Source organism: Tubulanus polymorphus, chromosome 9 (genome assembly GCF_964204645.1).
Source record: "Tubulanus polymorphus chromosome 9, tnTubPoly1.2, whole genome shotgun sequence".
Classification (NCBI taxonomy): Eukaryota; Metazoa; Nemertea; class Palaeonemertea; order Tubulaniformes; family Tubulanidae; genus Tubulanus; species Tubulanus polymorphus.
The window spans coordinates 229,008-248,187 of NC_134033.1; the positions used below are offsets into that span (position 1 = coordinate 229,008).

At 41.7% G+C, this 19,180-nt stretch overlaps 1 protein-coding gene and 1 non-coding gene across 3 annotated transcripts in view; one reads left to right on the top strand and one right to left on the bottom strand.

The window, feature by feature from the left end:
* The window catches only part of LOC141910866 (uncharacterized), a 40,198-nt gene that overhangs the window by 4,424 nt on the left and 16,594 nt on the right, over positions 1 to 19,180 (bottom strand). The window lies entirely within an intron of this gene.
* Positions 14,239 to 14,311, top strand: Trnat-agu (transfer RNA threonine (anticodon AGU)). Its single transcript has one exon. It is a non-coding gene; the product is annotated as a tRNA-Thr (tRNA).

Below are 19,180 nucleotides of genomic sequence, written 5' to 3' on the forward strand. Positions count from 1 at the left end.
TATTATGTATAGAACGCTTTGTGGTGGTTTTTTAGATCTTTGAGAAAAGTCTTGAACTAATTCAGAGTAATGAGACCTGGAGGCTAAAATCAGAGGCACGCGACCGTGTCTGACTCATAGCCGCACGGGCTATCACTCCCCCCACCCTATCAGCCACACGGGCTATCACTCCCCCCCCCCACCCTATCAGCCACACGGGCTATCACTCCCCCCCACCCTATCAGCCACACGGGCTATCACCCCCCTCCCCTCATCAGAGATCAGAGACTTTATTACTTCTTTACAAAACATGTCAATCATTAAATTGACTTTAAGCCTGAATATCCAAGTAACATCGAATCAATTTGACTGGTGGATTTCTTGTTTTCAATTATTTAGTATTTTATAGACTGGTAGATACAGACACAGTTTTTGTAGGACTGGTCTCTGAATGGTATACATCGATCAGGCTGTCCCGCGGGATAGAAACAACTCGGTGGTCAGTGTTCACCTCACAGAAAACGTGTTAATTCTACCGACTACACAAAACACCATCAAACTCTTTACATAAACACTATCTTTACGACGAGACAAAGTCATCGTTAAAAACATCACTGTACTTTAGAAAGCAAAGTAACCCTAGCTAGCAGTGACTTATCTGTGAACAGTGGTAAAAAAAACAGTCGTTTGCTGTAAGAAGCACGAACGTATAATTCCATTCGATTGATGACCAGGGTCGAGGCTTTTATAGAGTCTCACCGTCACTGTTTTTATACACCGGTGTTACTTTATTTAGACCAGGTTTCACAAAATAGTTACCGCAGTAGGGGCTAGAGTTGTGCAATGGCTTAAACACTAAGTCTATCTTGGTTCTATGGTCGATTTCAAGACAGTTTTAAGATAAGACCACTTTTTGAGGCATCACTGCCCTTGAGTTCAATTCAAGTGTATGGGCAAGAGTTCAATAGTTCTTTGTTGGTGCAATTATGCTGTTCGTTGCCAGCCCAAATTTTTAAACTTTGAAGATTACGACAAAAAATGATCAGTCGTTTTATCTTCAAATTCAAAGTCTCTCCCGCAACAATTAAGACGGTTGTTCGTTTCCGTAGCAATTTATTTTTTTTCAACCTGGTAACATAGCGACGACAGAGCAGCCGATAAGAGGAATACAGATAACACGGAACTCACAGTAGGCGGGGTAGTTTCGGTGGCTGACCTCACAGCCCCTCACAGCCCCTCACAGCCTCACCGGACTCGGTTAATTACAGCTGACACGAAAATCACAACGTCTAAAATTCGTGACGCTGATAATTGAAGAGATTCGCGCGCGGTGGTACCGTGACTGATTCTAAACTCCGAGATATCCCGATATACATATCTACAATAGAAATTATCGTTTCGTTTCGCACGGAATTCAAGCAAATCTCTAATTAAAATATCATAATGATATCGAGATATCATTTTTCATCGATTTCGGAATAAATGCAGTCAGTTTCACATCTCAGTAATTCCGGTGTCCTGTGTTAAAAATTGCTCGTTCCCTGAGAATATCATGGATCCAGAGACTATGAATTCAGTAAGGAGCTCACAATAAAACCTAATTTAGCAGAATAGCTCTAGCGATGACGTCATTGGGGGATTGACGTACAGTCGGACACGGTGTGAGTATAAGTGTCTATCGTACAATGGAAAATCCATCTCGCTGGTTTTAGAAGATGCTTTCGAGTAAAATCCGCCAGAGATTGATAGCAGAGTACCTCATATTGAGCACCTCTGAATACCCATTCAGTTGTGCTAGCCGCCATCAGGCGTCAATGTCTAATTTGTAGCGATTGTCCGTGAAGAGACTCGAACAAAAATGGCGCCGAAAATCACCACGAAACTTTAGAGACAGTCATTTTTAGTGTGGCGGTCACGTGGTATAGCCGTCTGCTTGTCAGTTAAACCGTAACGAGGCGCGTGACAGGAAGGGAGTCAGTGCGCGTGACAAACCGCGGACCCTGCATCAAATCATACCTAATATGGACAAAAAACACGTGACTGCGCTAAATGTAATCACAAGTCAAGAATAACTAATTGATTGTGCTCTAAGAGCCCAGAACAGCAGCTTAAAATAGGATCACAATTTACTATCAGTTCTATTGTTAAAACATCTCATATATATCATCATTAGAGTACTATAAACTGCTCATCATCTTTAAGTAGGTATTGTATTGTATTGTAAACTGCTCATCGTTTCATCAGATTCTGCCTTTAGAAAGTAAAACTCTTTAAAGATGTGGTATCTTTACGTAACGCTAGAATCCTATAACAGCGGCCTTTGTTGTTACATGAAAGAAATTAGTGACTTCTAAAAGTGTTTTTAACCACGGTTTGAAGTCATCTCGATTATAATTACCTTTGATGTTGAGTTGTTTTACCGAGCTGCCCCCCTCCTCTCCCTCTCACCCCCTACTCCCTACTCCCTTCTCCCTTCTCTATCAGTTTTATTATATTTCAAAAGTATCCTAATTCAATCAGGCGTAGACGGAATCGATGAAATATCAACAGATTGAGAAATGACTGAAAATAGAAAAAACCGATTCTCGTGGACGCGATTCATACCAAGACCGATTCAGAGAGTTTTCGTAAAGTAACGGCAGTGGCAGAGTGGGTTAGGCTGCCGGTCACTGGTCTCGTCAATCCAGGGTTTATGGGTTCGAACCTTGGTGGCGACTTCGCCAAAGAGTTTCTTGGCCGAAGATTCTTTTCTGGGGAAAAAGAAACATCGAATCTGCTTATAATTTCCTGCGTGGCGCTCAGTGGGGGGAGGGAATTAAAAACAAATGTACCGATCACTAAAGGGCCGCCTCCAAAGCCCATACGTACACTGCCTACGTCATAGAATCACCACTCTTACCTTCAAACGTAAGCGCGACGATAAACGAGGGTATGAACCGTACAGTGGCGCCATCTTAAACGACCTTGAACTTAAATAAATCGCGAATGATTATCTACCCGTCTCAGAAGATGTTACAGCTTGTTAAATGAGAAAGTTCGAACTGTTTTTAGTTGAAGATCGTGTTTGTGTATAACAGGAGGACTGCACGATAGGAGAGTTAGAGAACGGCTGCTGCTGCTACTAATTGGTGCAACCTCGGCAGACGGCGCGCAGAGAAAAAAAACAACACAGTTTTTCATGAGAAACAAACAACTTCAAACAAAAATCCGCCGCTCAGAACATATTGTTATTTAGGTGCACTAGGTTTTTTTGTCAGCCTTAATCAAACTCACGAAGACTTTCATATCAGTGTTTAGAGCAAAAACAAAGACCCTTGAAGCGCGTGCGCTAAAGATTAAACTCTGGTCAAAGACTCTATCAGAAAATGAGATATTGCGATATAACGAACACGGTTATCATCAAGGTAACGGTAAAGATAACAAATAACCCGAGACAATATCTTAATGATTCATTGATTGTACTTGATCCATTGAAGGTTTTCTTCTAACGTTTTGAATTACAAATCATTTCAAAGTTGTTTTTAGAAAAAGCCATTAATTTAGAATTGAGTATGAAGCGAATGGACCAATGACACGGTTATCATCTGAAGGTAACTGTGTAGATAACAGGTTACCCGAGCCAATATCTTAATTTATCTACAATTCATTTCAAAGTGGTTTTTAGAAAAATCCATTAATTTAGAATAGAGTATAAAGTGTATAGGTCAATGACATCAAGGTTACTCACGAGTTGATAACAGGTTATTGTCAATATCTTAATTCATCATTGATTGTATCTAATTTTATCTATGAATTCATGTCTAAAAGCTTTTTTAGAAAAACCTATTAATTTTAGAAATGAGTATAATTTGCACGCATGCGCAGTGTGGGCGATCGACCAGATAATTACATATTGAACGACACATGTTACATTTTACAATAACATTTTTACTAAAACCATTGTACTGAAATACATCGCCCTTTAGACTAATTCCCTCTTGTAAAGAGCTACACAAACGCCCTCTATAGGCGTTTTATTCATTTCCTCTATTCCCGGAAGTGTGGGTGATATTCACCTACGACCCTACGCGATCCTCTGTGTGGTACACTGACACTGAAGTTTTATATCTTAAAACCAGGATTGTCCCTGTTATTGGAAACAAGGTTCTCAAGTTCATTGAAGTGGCATAATATATTCATTCATTCCATCGCATCCAAGTCTGGTATCAATTGACGTGGACAGGGTCGGGGAGGGGGGATGGGGGAGGGTAAGGGGAGGGGGACCTACCACATACTTATCAACCCACTGTATGAGGTCAGTGCTCTCGCTAGAACAACATCTCGAGCGAGAGTAACACCTGTCTACTCTCCGATCTAACTAGAAGAACAACAGTAATTGACCGACCATCTCTAAAACCAGTGACGAAGATGCGGCAGATTTTTACACATTCTGATCACGTGTGTTGGTGCTGATTGCTAGGGTTATTTACCGAGCTGTTTGTGGATACTATTTAGTCGTCGTAGATCACATGGAAATAGCGGACGAGTTGCGACTCACTCGAGATCATCGGTAGCCAGTAAATCGACGTTCATTTAGCCAACCATCATGAACCGTGGATCAAATTAACTCCTCTTCTCATCTCACGCGCGGTGGTCCACTGCTGCTGCTGCTGCTGCTGTTGCTGGTTCCATTGATGCGCTGAAGAGCTGCACAAACACGAATCTGCTTCAACAATACCGGCCGATTAACCGTCACTGTTTGTTGTACTCGTTTCGTCGCGTTTTTAATGAAATAATCGAGTGCTTTTTCGTCGAATCGATGACGACAAAATTATATCTTTTTACGGCGATCTCTGGTCAAATATGAGCCGGAAAAAAACCTCATCAAACTCTTCACCGGACGTAATTCAATATTCGTGGCTTAGAATTCGGAAGGTAATATGATATTAACCGGGGTTTATATTTCGGGACTCGAACCCGCCGTGACACCGCCGCGATGGCGACCGCTGATTGGAGAAGAACTGGTTCGAGAGGCGGAGCTACGGAGATTCCACAGCATCACCGACTCCAAACCAGACCGCAAATGGTCTGTATAAGCAACTACCATTTCAAAGATAAATAATTTGGTGCAATCTTTGACCAGTATATCCAACAACGCCCCCCCCCCCGAAAAATCAAAACATATAATGATTATTGATTTTAATAGTGAGCGCGGTTTCATCCCATTCTTTTCTCGGGAGTTCGGCTGCTAAAAATCAACATTCTTCAATCGAGAATCGAATATCGAATGAACGTAACTGGCGGCAATGCGTACATCAGTCATTCGTCATCGGTAGCGAGAGCGATTTTCGAGGTGTGTGGATACTAATGAAGTTGAAGCTTATTTGTGCGCTGTATTGAGCCGTCAAACACTCTACATTTATCAATAATTCCATGTACAGAAATACAAACGCGATGGAAACAAAAGTAAAAGTAGAATGAATCAAGTATTGGAAAATTGACGACATAAAACGCGTTGAATGTTTCCAATAATCAGAGTTCAGTAATTGCGTCGTATTTTTCTGCAGTTAATGTTCTTTTGTAAGAATCTAAACAGCATTAGTTTTCCTATTTCTGTATGAATAACGTAATAAATATAGCCGCCAGGCAGCGATTACTACATTGAACAATAGATTTTAGGTAATGCAGCGAATAAAATAATGGTTTACCTCACCCTAGTGTAATAAATGTGATCAATATAGCCGCAAAGCAGCCATGACGACTTTCAAAAATAAATCAAAGACGTGGGATTCGAACCTGAGTGCGAGCGCTTAGTAAAGGAACGCTGATTATCAGTAGCAAGATCGTATTTCACGCAGACTCGAGCTCGATTACTGTATTTAAATACATTCTCGTTTTATCTGTATAAGATCTGTTGTAGCCGAAGCCGCAGCTCAGCGTACACCCCTAGCGGCTCCACATACTCCGGCTCGCGTCTCACGCTTCAAATTAATCACATTTCATATTTACAGCGGAAATGTTAATTTAATTCGGTATATTCCGGATACACAACGGGTAAAATCGGTAATTAGTTTAATCAGATTTTTGTTGCAGGGCGCATCCAGAATGTCAGCAGCAGCAGTAGCGGCATCAGCAGCAATGAAAAATAATAAAAACCATTGCATCAACTCAGCTAGGCCGCCATTTTATCAATATGGTGGCTATATATCCACACAGGGTACATAGCCACGATTTTGAAATAAAATATGCATTTTTCTCGTTTGAAACAATTGCCGCGGTTACGAAATTAGTTGCTATGGTGATTCTAGAATAATCCTCCAGGAACTAATCGTGAAGAATGAATAGTTTTTGGAATAGTTTTGATAATAGTTTTGAATACGAGTGATTTAGTAGGAGACCCGGGTGGTACAGGTTTCGCTAGAGAGCTCTGTCTGAGTTTGAGTTCGATTCCCGATGGCAGGTGAAACTGTGATACCCGGATGTGTTGACATAAAGTAGACCCCTGAGGCCACAGTGTGATACACCACTAACATAACCTTCATATCTCTCGTCGCTCGTTCTACTGGACGTAAAAACCGTCGATATATTGAAGAAATAAAATGTGTGTCACAGCGAATGCCTGAGGGTAGGACTACTAACGCCTCCTTGCGGTCGACCACTATAAACCCTTGAGTCCTAGAATTAGACCTCGAAAACTTTCGCAGGACAACTGACATCCTCTCTTAGACTGACTCCTCCGCGTACCAGACAAAGATGGCCGCCGCCCTCAACCGTTTAAGGCACTATGGCGAAAATGAGCAAATAAACTAATTTTTAACAGAGTATAATGTGCGGAATGATCGCTTGTCGGTCAGTTAGTAGTGCAGAATAGTAATTGCGTTGTGGATGTCAGTTCACCCTGTAGCCAGCCAGCGGCACCAAGTTCTATTCATACACTCATCAAAGTTGACTACTACTGACCACTGCTGACCACTGCTGACCACTGGTCGCTTAAGTAAATTATATCTCAGATCGTCGTATTCCCATCTGCGCCACAATTTAATTTCGATCGCGCGCGAATATGATTCGTGTGTCACCGTCACCGAAAGATGAAAGTTTCCTTTGTGACTCGCATCCCGCCGGGAGTAACCACGGGATACGAGAATGATCCGTCGGCATTGTTGCGCTGCTAGAACAGGTAGAAAGGATATTTAAATTGCGTCAGCTCCGGCACGAGGGGGAGGGAGGAGGGGAGGAGGGTGCTCCCTAGAGGGGGACGGTGATTTAAGGTAGGATTATCCCTGAATGACAACTCTCAATTCTACGTCACGATACGATATATTGTTTTAATCCGCGGTCATAAATCAGTGGCATTTTGTCTGAGATACAAATGACTTCTGCTGCCATTTTGTGACGTATATTACCAACATACGAAGTTGTATGCGCACTAACTGACTCCTGACTCGTGAAGGGGTGTGCGTCAGGGAGAAGTTCAGGGGTTCATTCGTCCTGACTCGTGAAGGGGTGTGCGTCAGGGAGAAGTTCAGGGGGTTCATTCGTCCTGACTCGTGAAGGGGTGTGCGTCAAGAAGAAGTTCGGGGGGTTCATTCGTCCTGACTCGTAAAGGGGTGTGCGTCAAGAAGAAGTTCGGGGGGTTCATTCGTCCTGACTCGTGAAGGGGTGTGCGTCAAGGAGAAGTTCAGGGGGTTCATTCGTTCTAACTCAATTAAACGTAACACTATTTAAACCACCGTCAAAATGAAACTGCTTTCAGAGCTGCGTTAATTGGGTAACAAAATTCCGATTTACTTTTTAGTAAATAAATTTCAAACGCTATTTTGGAAATAGGCTTTGACCCCATCAGTTTCTGCACATCAAATTCAAATTCAAATATTTTTATATTCTCGGCGGCAAATATTAGGTCCAATATTTCCGGCACGGCTTAAAACAAAGTCTTTCGCGTCTCAGTCGATAGTGAGAGTGACAGTTGTTGTAATTTGACGGCTAAGAGAGTGGAGAGAAGAGAGAGGAGAGAGAGGAGAGGAGAGAGAGAGAGAGAGGGAGGAGAAACCTGTCAGAGTAGTATAGAACGTAATTAGCTCTATTTTCTGGTATTTAGTTGAATTGTGCGTCAAGTGAAGTGAAGTACCATAATCGGTGGAAGAACACTGCAGTAAAGAGGTCTAAATTACGACAAAGACTCGTGAATATCGGTATTACTACGCGTCGAGCTGTTTACAACAAAGTCGTCTGCCAGAGAGTACTCTCCTACAACGAGGCTGATTTTCTGAAGTGAAGTTACTTGTGGCCTTTTGTTTTACCCCAATAGTTGCTGTTATTGTGGAGAGATGCGTGATTTATCAGAGCTTCAGAACTGTTTTACATTCCAGTCCGATTAGATCATGGACGTATAAACTGTGTGCATGATTGGACTCAAAACTTAACCACAATTGTGGAACTGGTTAAAAAAATAGAACCAAACAATTGTGGATTTGGTTAAAAAAATAGAACCAAACAACTGTGGAACTGGGTTCAGTATAAGTCGTGGAACTGGGTTCAGTATAAGTCGTTGAACTGGGTTCAGTATAAGTCGTGGAACTGGGTTCAGTATAAGTCGTGAAACTGGGTTCAGTATAAGTCGTTGAACTGGATTCACAGTTTACAATGTCGTATCACATTTATTGAAATGTTCAATATTTTCCTCTCTGAGTTTAGATAGAAAACGCACATACGATACACAAATATCAAATATCAAATCTCCGATATCGTCGCAAATACTGAATCATGGAAATTGATTGTTCTAGATTTTCCCCACGCGTCACGTGATCAGTCGTTTAGTTTCTTTGTTGTCGGTGAAATAATTGTCGGCTGCAGGATAAAGCATCAATTCTACGAAGGTCACGAGGAGCTAAAATCGCGCACTCCAGAAAATAAAGAAAACGAGATATCTGCAATAGGCTGGCTGCTGGCTGGCTGGCTGGCTGGCTAGTTGGCTGACTGACTGACTGACTATTTTCACGCGTGTTAAAGACCAAGGAATCTGTAGATTGCGCGCGCAGTAGCCTGTTGAATCCTTGCATACAGCCTCAGGGGTCGACTGGTAATAGGCAGGTGCTATAATCTCTTGCATGAGTTGACGAGACGTTATTTTCACACACAAAGTTCAAGTCATTTAAAATTCGTCTTCAAAATGCAGTTTCGCGTGATGCGCAGAAACAGAACTCAATCATTATTTACAACACCTGCTACCCGTATGTACCTCGTTGAATATGGTAATTTATGCTAATGACCCGGCTGACGATCAGAGTTCGAATCCCGCTTTTTACGTGAAATTTTAATAGTTTTAGAAAGTAATTCTATTTCATTTCTGAATTTTCTTCCAATTGAAATTCGTAATACTAAAACTAATTAACTCCATGTTATTTAGCTCGCTGATTACAGGATATCCCGGTTTAAGCCCGGAGTATAACACGCCGAAACAAATCATCCTCAATTCAGAGTTAATCCACGATCGACAGAGATTAATCAAATCCATTTAATCTCGATTAACTCTAATCCTCAGACTTGAGATGATAGATGATCTAACGTCTTTATTTTTGTATCTGGATTTTCTCTGGAGACAGGAATACATGGATAACTCTATATAGACTGAGAGAGAAAGGGGAGGGAGAGCAGAGTCACTGGACCCGACCCGTTCCACAGTTTACTGAACCCCGTTCCACAGTTTACTGAACCCAGTTCCACAGTTTACTGAACCCAGTTCCACAGTTTACTGAACCCAGTTCCACAGTTTACTGAACCCAGTTCCACAGTTTACTGAACCCAGTTCCACAGTTTACTGAACCCAGTTCCACAGTTTACTGAACCCAGTTTCACAGTTTACTGAACCCAGTTCCACAGTTTACTGAACCCAGTTCCACAGTTAACTGAATCCAGTTCCACAGTTTACTAAACCCAGTTTCACAGTTCTAGACCCAGTTCCACAGTTACTGGATTCAGTCCCATAGATACTGGAAGCAGAGTTCTCTGTTAGTTTCAGAATCACACTCTCTCCCAACCCACTCCACTCTCTCCCAACCCACTCCACTCTCTCCCAACCCACTCCACTCTTGTAGGCACTATACATTCTACAACGACTAATATGTATCACTTCCGCTTCCGTTTATCTTATAGATATTATTGTTATTGTCACAGTTAGAAAAAGAATCCATTTCCGGTGTCGCAAGCAGTGCGTACTCTCACGCACTGCCGAAACCGTATAAAATCATATTTCTGTTATCGATCCAGTTATTTACACCAGCTCCCCGTAATTAACACCCATTCACTACCAGTTACAATGTACTTAGTGTATTTAGTCTATGCGAGAATCGCCCTTATTTTGTAGCAAACTAACTGAATGTGACCTTATGTAGTCTAACTGTAAACTTAGCCCCAGGGGCCGGTTCCGCAGTTGAGACTTAAGTCCAAAAATGGCCTTAAATTTTAACACTGGTCTTAGGTCGTTAGATTGGCAATAGAACTAGAATAGTCTTTAATTGGTCTTAAGTCTAAGCCATGACTATGGAACTGGGCCCAGGATTCTGTACAACAGATGGCGTATGTTTATATCTGAAGTGGTTGATACTGTGTACAAGTGCAATCAGAAACAATTCCTTCAATATTCCTTAAACTATAATTGTAAATATAAAACTAACTGAATAGTTGTTCTATTGTGAAGTTTCACGGTGAAATGTGACGTCGATTTCGAAGAAAAGGTATTGGAATTTTAATGGACTTCTATATATTTTTATCGAAAATCTATTTTCACACGTGTAACTTCACGATTTTTGAATATTATTTACGACCTGAAAATTTGAAACTTTTTGATATTATTTATGGGTAGATTTTATTGGTGTCCGTGATGACAGAGGTAACAACAACAATGTCATCGACCGTTATCTCCACAGAACAGGTTCGCGCTAATCCGCTAAAAAACATCATTCTTAAACATGAATTTATGAATTTTTGAAAGTAGCAGCAGTAGCAGCCTGTACAGCGGTCTGTCGCGTCAAAATATTCATTCCATAAATTTCACTGCGCAGGACCGTTAGAACTTGTCTTAACAACTGTCTGAAACATTTCGGGGATTTAATGTTGGCTTTATTTGCATTATTAAAGCATTACCTACCACAATAGAATTCATTAAATGTTTATATTGACGAAATCATCGATGTACATTCATTTGATGCGCGGAACAGACATAAAATTCCGGTGATATTGAAAAAGAAAAAGCTAGTTCTATGAGTTCTATGAAAAAATGCGGGATTCGAACCCTCTCAAACCGAATACAATCGTAAAAGCATAAATATTGCAGGATTCGAACCTACTCTGGCCGAAACAAGCGTGTTCATTAACATAGAATTAGCATATTCACTTCTCATGGCTGGTAGATAAATAAACAAATGATTTTGGACCAATCATATTATATTTACACGATAACGCCTTAGTTTTCTATAGTAAAAAGTTACGCGTTTCGATATCGGTAAAAAATGATACCAAAAAAAGATGCTGAAGGCTAATTCTGAGATAGTGTTACCATAAATACATAAATACCTAAAAAAGACGATTTTATCAATTTCTGCTTTTAATGATAATCGAATTTGAAACTTGTGTCATTTTTGGGGTGAAAATTACGCCCATTAAAAGTCATTGATTCATGCAGGAAAAAAGATTTTTTTAAAAGAAATTATCAATAAAAATGAATTGGAAATTGTAACACAATAAATGACAAATAAAAAGGAGATATATTTTCACCCCTCGGCGCTCCGTGAGTGCGCTTTCATATAAACTACACTTCGAATTTTGAACGGTTTGCTTTGTCGCAGTTATTATTTCTCTCGAATCGACTTTTTATATTTTTTTTTCGGTTCAAGTTTCAAAGCCGTTAAAGAATCAATAATTATCTAATCGATTTCAAAGTTCGACGAACACTTTGACTTGCACAGATTGCGTCGAAACTGGAAGGCTATAGTTGATTCTTTCATCGAAGGCAATTTTCCAAAACAAAACACAACGGCGTAGAGGTCATTATCACAAACAGCTAGAAACCGTTAATGATGTTTGAATTGAAGAGGTGGGCAGTGATTGGCTTACACAGATCTTAGTGATGTTTATACCTGACTAGTGAATTCATCATTTAGCTATGTATTTATACATTGTGCACATTAAAAGTGGAGAATAAGAAATATTGGAAAAACAAACTGCATTAATTCACGTAGGCCTTTAGGCTGTGATTTTAATGATCGGTAGAGTGAGTTGGGAGAGAGAGAGGAGAGAGACGAGGAGAGACAGGAGGAGAGAGGAGGAGAGAGAGGAGGAGAGACAGGAGGAGAGAGGAGGAGAGAGAGGAGGAGAGACAGGAGGAGAGAGAGGAGGAGAGAGAGGAGGAGAGACGAGGAGAGAGACAGGAGAGAGAGGAGGAGAGACAGGAGGAGAGAGACGAGGAGAGAGCCAGGAGGAGAGAGGAGGAGAGACGAGGAGGACTCCGATATTTCTCACGTGCAATCCATCCAGAAATAGCTCAGTCTCAATACATACAATTATTCAAAGTATGCTGAAATCATCTTGCATCATAAAAACCTTCAAACAGATATCGATTAGTAGAATAAAATAATCATTGTGCACGTGGATTCTACCTCTGGCAATCGAGGTGACACATTTTGAAGAGTTATTTCGATTGCTGTCAAAATGGCGTCACCAGATTTTCATTATTTATTCAGACTTACGCTTTTTTAAATATCTCTACGCATGCGCACTGCGTTAACCGTTAAAAACCGTTACTTTAATTCAATTTGGTCGGGCGTCTCTTTCTCCGTGGATCGAGGCTAGAAATGTCGCGTGTGCGGTGAAGGACTGAATTCTGTCGGAGCATTCCCCGGGGATTCGTGTCCCTGTATTTTGAGCTTTACTTCCAGGTTTTTGGCTAATTCGATAAAATCTCTCTATAAAGTCTTCAGTAAAGGATGAAATACTGTTTACTGATACATTTTGCGTCGTTCTCTGAAGAAGAAAGTCCCTGTAAAAAACCAACTGTGTAAATATTCACAGATCTTATAGCTTTTGAACTCTTGGGAATCAACGGGCAGAGACTCTAAAAGAGGAGACCAATTCAAAAACTGCAATCACATTACTGATAAACACTGCAGCAGTTTGTATCTAGTTTGTCAATGTCGTTTTTTCATAGTACAGTTCTGTATCCAGTTCCACAGTTCTGTATCCAGTTCCACAGTTCTGTATCCAGTTCCACAGTTCTGTATCCAGTTCCACAGTTCTGGACTCAGTTTATATCAGTTTATAGTTTTATATTCTGAACCCAGTTCAACAGTGTCCTTAATCCAGTTCCACAGGTCTGGACTCCAGTTTCCATAGTTCCATAGTTCCATAGTTTCCTTGGTCCAGTTCCACAGTTCTGGACTCGGTTCCACAGTTTCCTTGGTCCAGCTCCACAGTTCTGGGCTCAGTTCCACAGTTTCCTTGGTCCAGTTCCACAGTTCTGGACTCGGTTCCACAGTTTCCTTGGTCCAGTTCCACGGTTCTGGGCTCAGTTCCACAGTTTCCTTGGTCCAGTTCCACAGTTCTGGACTCGGTTCCACAGTTTCCTTGGTCCAGCTCCACAGTTCTGGGCTCAGTTCCACAGTTTCCTTGGTCCAGTTCCACAGTTCTGGACTCGGTTCCACAGTTTCCTTGGTCCAGTTCCACGGTTCTGGGCTCAGTTCCACAGTTTCCTTGGTCCAGTTCCACAGTTCTGGACTCAGTTCCACAGTTTCCTTGGTCCAGTTCCACAGTTCTAGATCTAGTTCCACACTTCAGTCCGAAACACCCATTTCAATTTTCACAATTAACGAGAAATATGTCGCTACTTCCGGCTTATGAATTTCCGGTGTATTCAAAATGACGTCATAAAATAGAACGGAAGTGCGTCAGTAAATATTTCAACCAATTAACGCGATCTGATCTGAATCCGATACTGATTAACACCAGTTTTATAGTTATAATGTAATCTATATCATTAACTCAAATGGCCCCGATCATCATGGACCCAAATGGCCCCGATCATGGACCCGATTCCACAGGTTGTGGATCCACAGTAGTCTAATACCAAAAGTTTTAAAACATTCTTTAGCCCAACGCAGATATCTTCGTAAAACCGACCCCAGAACTTCAAATCAAAGTCTGAACCATATTGATAATTTCCAGATTATATCAATCCGAAAGCTGCCTCAGTGTATATAGACACGAGTAGTGGTCAATCTGACCACAAGTGGCGCCGTGGCTTAGCGGTTAAAGCGCCTGTCTAGTAAACAGGAGATCCCCGGTTCAAATCCGGGCGGTGCCTTTATTTTTATGCTACTGGCTAATTAATAGTTTCTGTTTCGGGGATTCGGAATTCCAAAATAAACTGGTGTAAATTGTTGTATCTTAATCTAAAAAACTAAAGCGAAGAAACAAACATCAGAAAAATTGACACCAAACGCGATTTACATAAAATGAGAAAAATTGACATCTTTTTTTTAAGAGAAGGTAAATAATGTGTGCGGCTCCGAATCAGTTCGTTAGTTATAAATCAATATTAACCAACATCGCAGTAACTCAGAACGTTCCAGACGTACAAATATCTTACGTAAAGCATATACGAGTATTTATGTATTTTTACGTCGTTAACGCTACAAAACGCTGCCGCTGATATAAAAGCGTTTGTTGATTCGATAAAAAGAAAACGGATACGTTCAGCGTAAACGTTGTGCAACCTGACACGGTTAGGGACCCTCCAGTTAATTGCAACCACAAATTAAACGTCGTATGTCGTATTATTAAACGTCGTATGTTGTATTATTAAACGTCGTATGTCGTATTATTAAACGTCGTATGTCGTATTATAGAAATCAAAGATCAATGATCCTATCAGACCCGCGCACAGGGCGGTGAACGGAGTCAGAGTTTCTGATTAACAAAAACAAAGATGATTCTGGATGCTATTTCAACCCCCCTCCTCTCCCTCCCCCTCCCTCCCCCTGCTCCCCTCCTCCCAAACAAATCATTCGTTATCGATAAAAGCTTTAATTAACAACGTTTATAATTATAATTCCAGGGTCCAGTCTCACGATTCAGGCCTTAATCGATTTAAGAGTTAAAACTCTATGTGAAACTGGAGCTAGGGCCCAAAATTTATCCTAAAAGAAGAATTGATTAACTTTTAAACCGATTTAGGATTGAAATGATTTAACGAAGAGTTAAATCGATTCGTGAAACTGTAGAATATCTCAAGGATTGATGTGGAGTCGATCTGGAGTCGATCTGGAGTAGATCTGGAGTAGATCTGGAGTAGATCTGGAGTAGATCTGGAGTCGATCTGGAGTCGATCTGGAGTAGACCCGGTTTTAAAACGCGTCCTATATCGAGTTAAAACCTTCATAAGAAAACTGTGTCGCCAAAAAAATCAAACGAATAAAAATAACGGATAAAAAAGAGAATCGCTCGCGTAAATACTGTATTGATCCGTGTTGACGTCATATCCGGTTTGTCCGTAGTAATGCAGCTACGGATTGCTGTTTGATGTCAGTGACAGTTAAAGGGTGGCTCTGACCAGCTTGTCTATATTTTTCTTGGTGTCGAGTTGTTTTTTACCCCCTTGCCGTTAACTCAAGGTGATTTCATCTTGCGCCGAACCAGAAAAATATCCATGTGATGAAATCCAGTATCTACTGAAGTGCTCCAGATAAAAGTCGAAACAGAAATAGGAGAAAAATCGAAAATTTACCGGTCACAAATTCTATAAAAGGATGAAACTTAGAATCATATTCAATCTGTACAAATTATCCGCCGAGTTTCGGTAATTACCAACACAAGGGGGCGCTGTAATCAGATGGGCATTTGATCACCCGTTAAATGGGAATTTAGGGGAGAGAGAGAAGAGCCAAGGAAGGGAGGGAGGAAGGGAGGAAGGGAGGGAGGGAGGAGGGAGGAGGGAGGAGGGAGGCAAGGAGGAAGGGAGGGGAGGAAGGGAGGAAGGAGGGAGGAGGGAGGAGGGGAGCAGCTCTATGAACTATTAAGTAAGCTCGTAATTTCTGCTGTATATTTTGTAGCTATCGCGCGCAGGGGAAATTGTACGAACTAAATACAGTATTGTCCATCGATAACCGGATATCCGGCTAGCCATTAACTCACAACACAGATAACTACTCCTTCAATAAATAAACCCCTCATTCAGACTATATAATCTTAGACTATCTTTAATCTCGCGGACTAGCTTTAATCTCGTACTAGTTAACGGACGATGGCCGCTATCTGGTCGCTTCCGGTTGCTCAGAACGACAATAAGATAGAAGTCGCCAAAACAAACAACAGCAGCAGCAGCAGCAGCAGCAGCAGCAGCAGCAGCAGCAGCAGCAGCAGCAGCAGCAGCAGCAGCAGCAGCAGCAGCAGCAGCAGCAGCAGCAGCAGCAGCAGCAGCAGCAGCAGCAGCAGCAGCAGCAGCAGCAGCAGCAGCAGCAGCAGCAGCAGCAGCAGCAGCAGCAGCAGCAGCAGCAGCAGCAGCAGCTTAGAATAACTAGTAACAATCTACGAGCCGAATGATATATGATATATGATAAATGATATACGGTTGTAGTGTTAATCCATCTCAGTTTTCAATGATTGCTTTTGTAAACTGTCTCATTTTCTCTCCCTCTCTCTCTCCCTCTCTCTCTCTCCCCCCTCTCTCTCTCAGTGAGATAGAATGACAAGAAGAAGAACAATTTCTATTTTCATTTAAGAACCTCTCAAACATAAAACGTGGAAAAGTTGAATTGAAACCCTAGTTTTGAGGTCGTGAGAGTAAGGTGTTGATACCGCGAGAGACCGAGCTGACTGCACTCATTCAGTGCGAGATACTTGAAAATCTAGTGTCGTGAAAATCGTTTTATAATCTGCACTCGACGCCAATTATCCGGTCATTAAGTCTTCGGACCTAAAGCGAAAACGATTAAGCGCTGGTTAGATTGAGATGTGAACGCTGAGACGACGGCAAGAGAGAGATAGGGAGATGGATCTCCCTATCTAAAAACCGTAATTTCATCTTTTGTCAGACTTTTGAACTGGGTCCAGAAACAACTGTGGAACTGGGTTCAGAGTCAAATTAAACCCACACAACTGTGGAACTGGATTCAGAGTCAAATTAAACCCACACAACTGTGGAACTGGGTTCAGAGTCAAATTAAACCCACACAACTGTGGAACTGGGTTCAGAGTCAAATTAAACCCACACAACTGTGGAACTGGATTCAGAGTCAAATTAAACCCAGGCAACTGTGGAACTGGGTTCAGAGTCAAATTAAACCCACAGAACTGTGGAACTGGATTCAGAGTCAAATTAAACCCAGGCAACTGTGGAACTGGGTTCAGAGTCAAATTAAACCCACACAACTGTGGAACTGGATCCACATGTACATATCTATATCGACATCAGTTAAACTGTCTGATGGGCCGAGACGGTTGTCATGAAGTGTGTGGCCAGGAATTGTAAACAGTAACAGTAACTAGCCAGTGATATATAAATAATTGAAATGTTTCAATCATGCGGGATGCGTGCTGTGCGGGAAGGGGGTACTGTGCGAGGGGCCGTGCGGGGGGGGGGCGTGCAGGGGGAGTCTTTGTTTTATTATGAGTCTCTAGGCGTGTGACACGCCGCAGATGCGACATGTAATAATAATCATACTAATATATAACAGCTATAATTCCCACAGTGATTTAGATCAGAGACATTTCATTAAGTGCCAAGCGGCTTATACCCGGACTAGAGAGGGCTAGAGAGAGATAGAGAGAGAGGGGGGCTAGAGAGAGATAGAGAGAGAGGGGGGCTGGTACGTATTATCTCTACGTGGAGATGTGTGTGAATGGCCGTGGAGTAGTATGGCTCTCAAACTCTGATGTCAGGTTGATGCCTATACTATCCGGGGTATGGTTGAACAGTATGATCAGCCCCTGGGGCTGGCAATATGTGTCTAGACACAGTTAATTAATCAACGGACGCCCAGCAGTAACAGACGTAACCTCAATATGAAAACTGTTCGAAACTTTGGTTGAATCAAAAAGATTTAGACGCCGATCTCTCCAGCCTGGACAAGCAGTCACTGGATCCAGGGTTTATACAAATAAAAACTTCAGAACAAAGTCAGCTTTAGTTGCACAATGTCACGTGTTCAGTTGCTTGAATGATTGTTCAGATTGGTCTCAGTAAACCCCCCTCGAAGCCGCCGCCATGTTTAACGCCTGATTTAAAGTGAGCTCAGTGTCGTGATGTGTGTGTTCCCCACGTCATTTTCCTACAGTTATCAGTGTTGTCATGTGTGTTCCCGGCGTCATTTTCTGCGATACTGTTAAATTAGATTAGTGCACGGCGTCACACACCTGTCTCCATGGCTCACACAGAAATCACTGTCTCTGATACCGGGTCGATTTTAGCCACGAGGGTTTTACAGATTCTTTGTAACCTTTAGATCCGGCATCGCGCGCGAGACCGAGAGCTACGACGACTACGACGCAGTCAAAACCCGCTTTGGAAGTTTCGTTTCAAATAGTTTTTAAAGCTTTGATGAAATCGATAAAAATTAGAAAGAAATCGTTGAGACATAGCCGTCGGTAGATGGCGCACGAAGCCGGTGGTTATGGTTAGAATTTACTAGAAAGCGCGGGCCATGGATCGAAATAGTTTTGAAAAGTCTTCAAAGTTCCGTTACTTTAAAAATGATATCTACAGGCCGAAAAACCGGTTATAACGATAATAGTTGGGACAAAGCTGTCGGCAGAGGGCGCTTCAAGGTGGCGGCCATGTTTGTTGAGATATTCAATGTGTGTGGATTGTAACAAGTCCTGTTTAAATTCCACCCCCAACTGTCAACACATCGCCGAATTAATTAAACTCTGTTCCGACCGCGTGATTAGAATTAAACTCAATTTCAATCGAATAAATGAATATCCGAAACTCCCAACATCTCAGAGAGAGAAAGAGACTTTCATTCAAAACTCCCAACATCTCAGAGAGAGAAGAGACTTTCATTCAAAACTCCCAACATCTCAGAGAGAGAAGAGACTCTCATTCAAAACTCCCAACATCTCAGAGAGAGAAGAGACTTTCATTCAAAACTCCCAACATCTCAGAGAGAGAAAGAGACTCTCATTCAAAACTCCCAACATCTCAGAGAGAGAAAGAGACTTTCATTCGAAACTC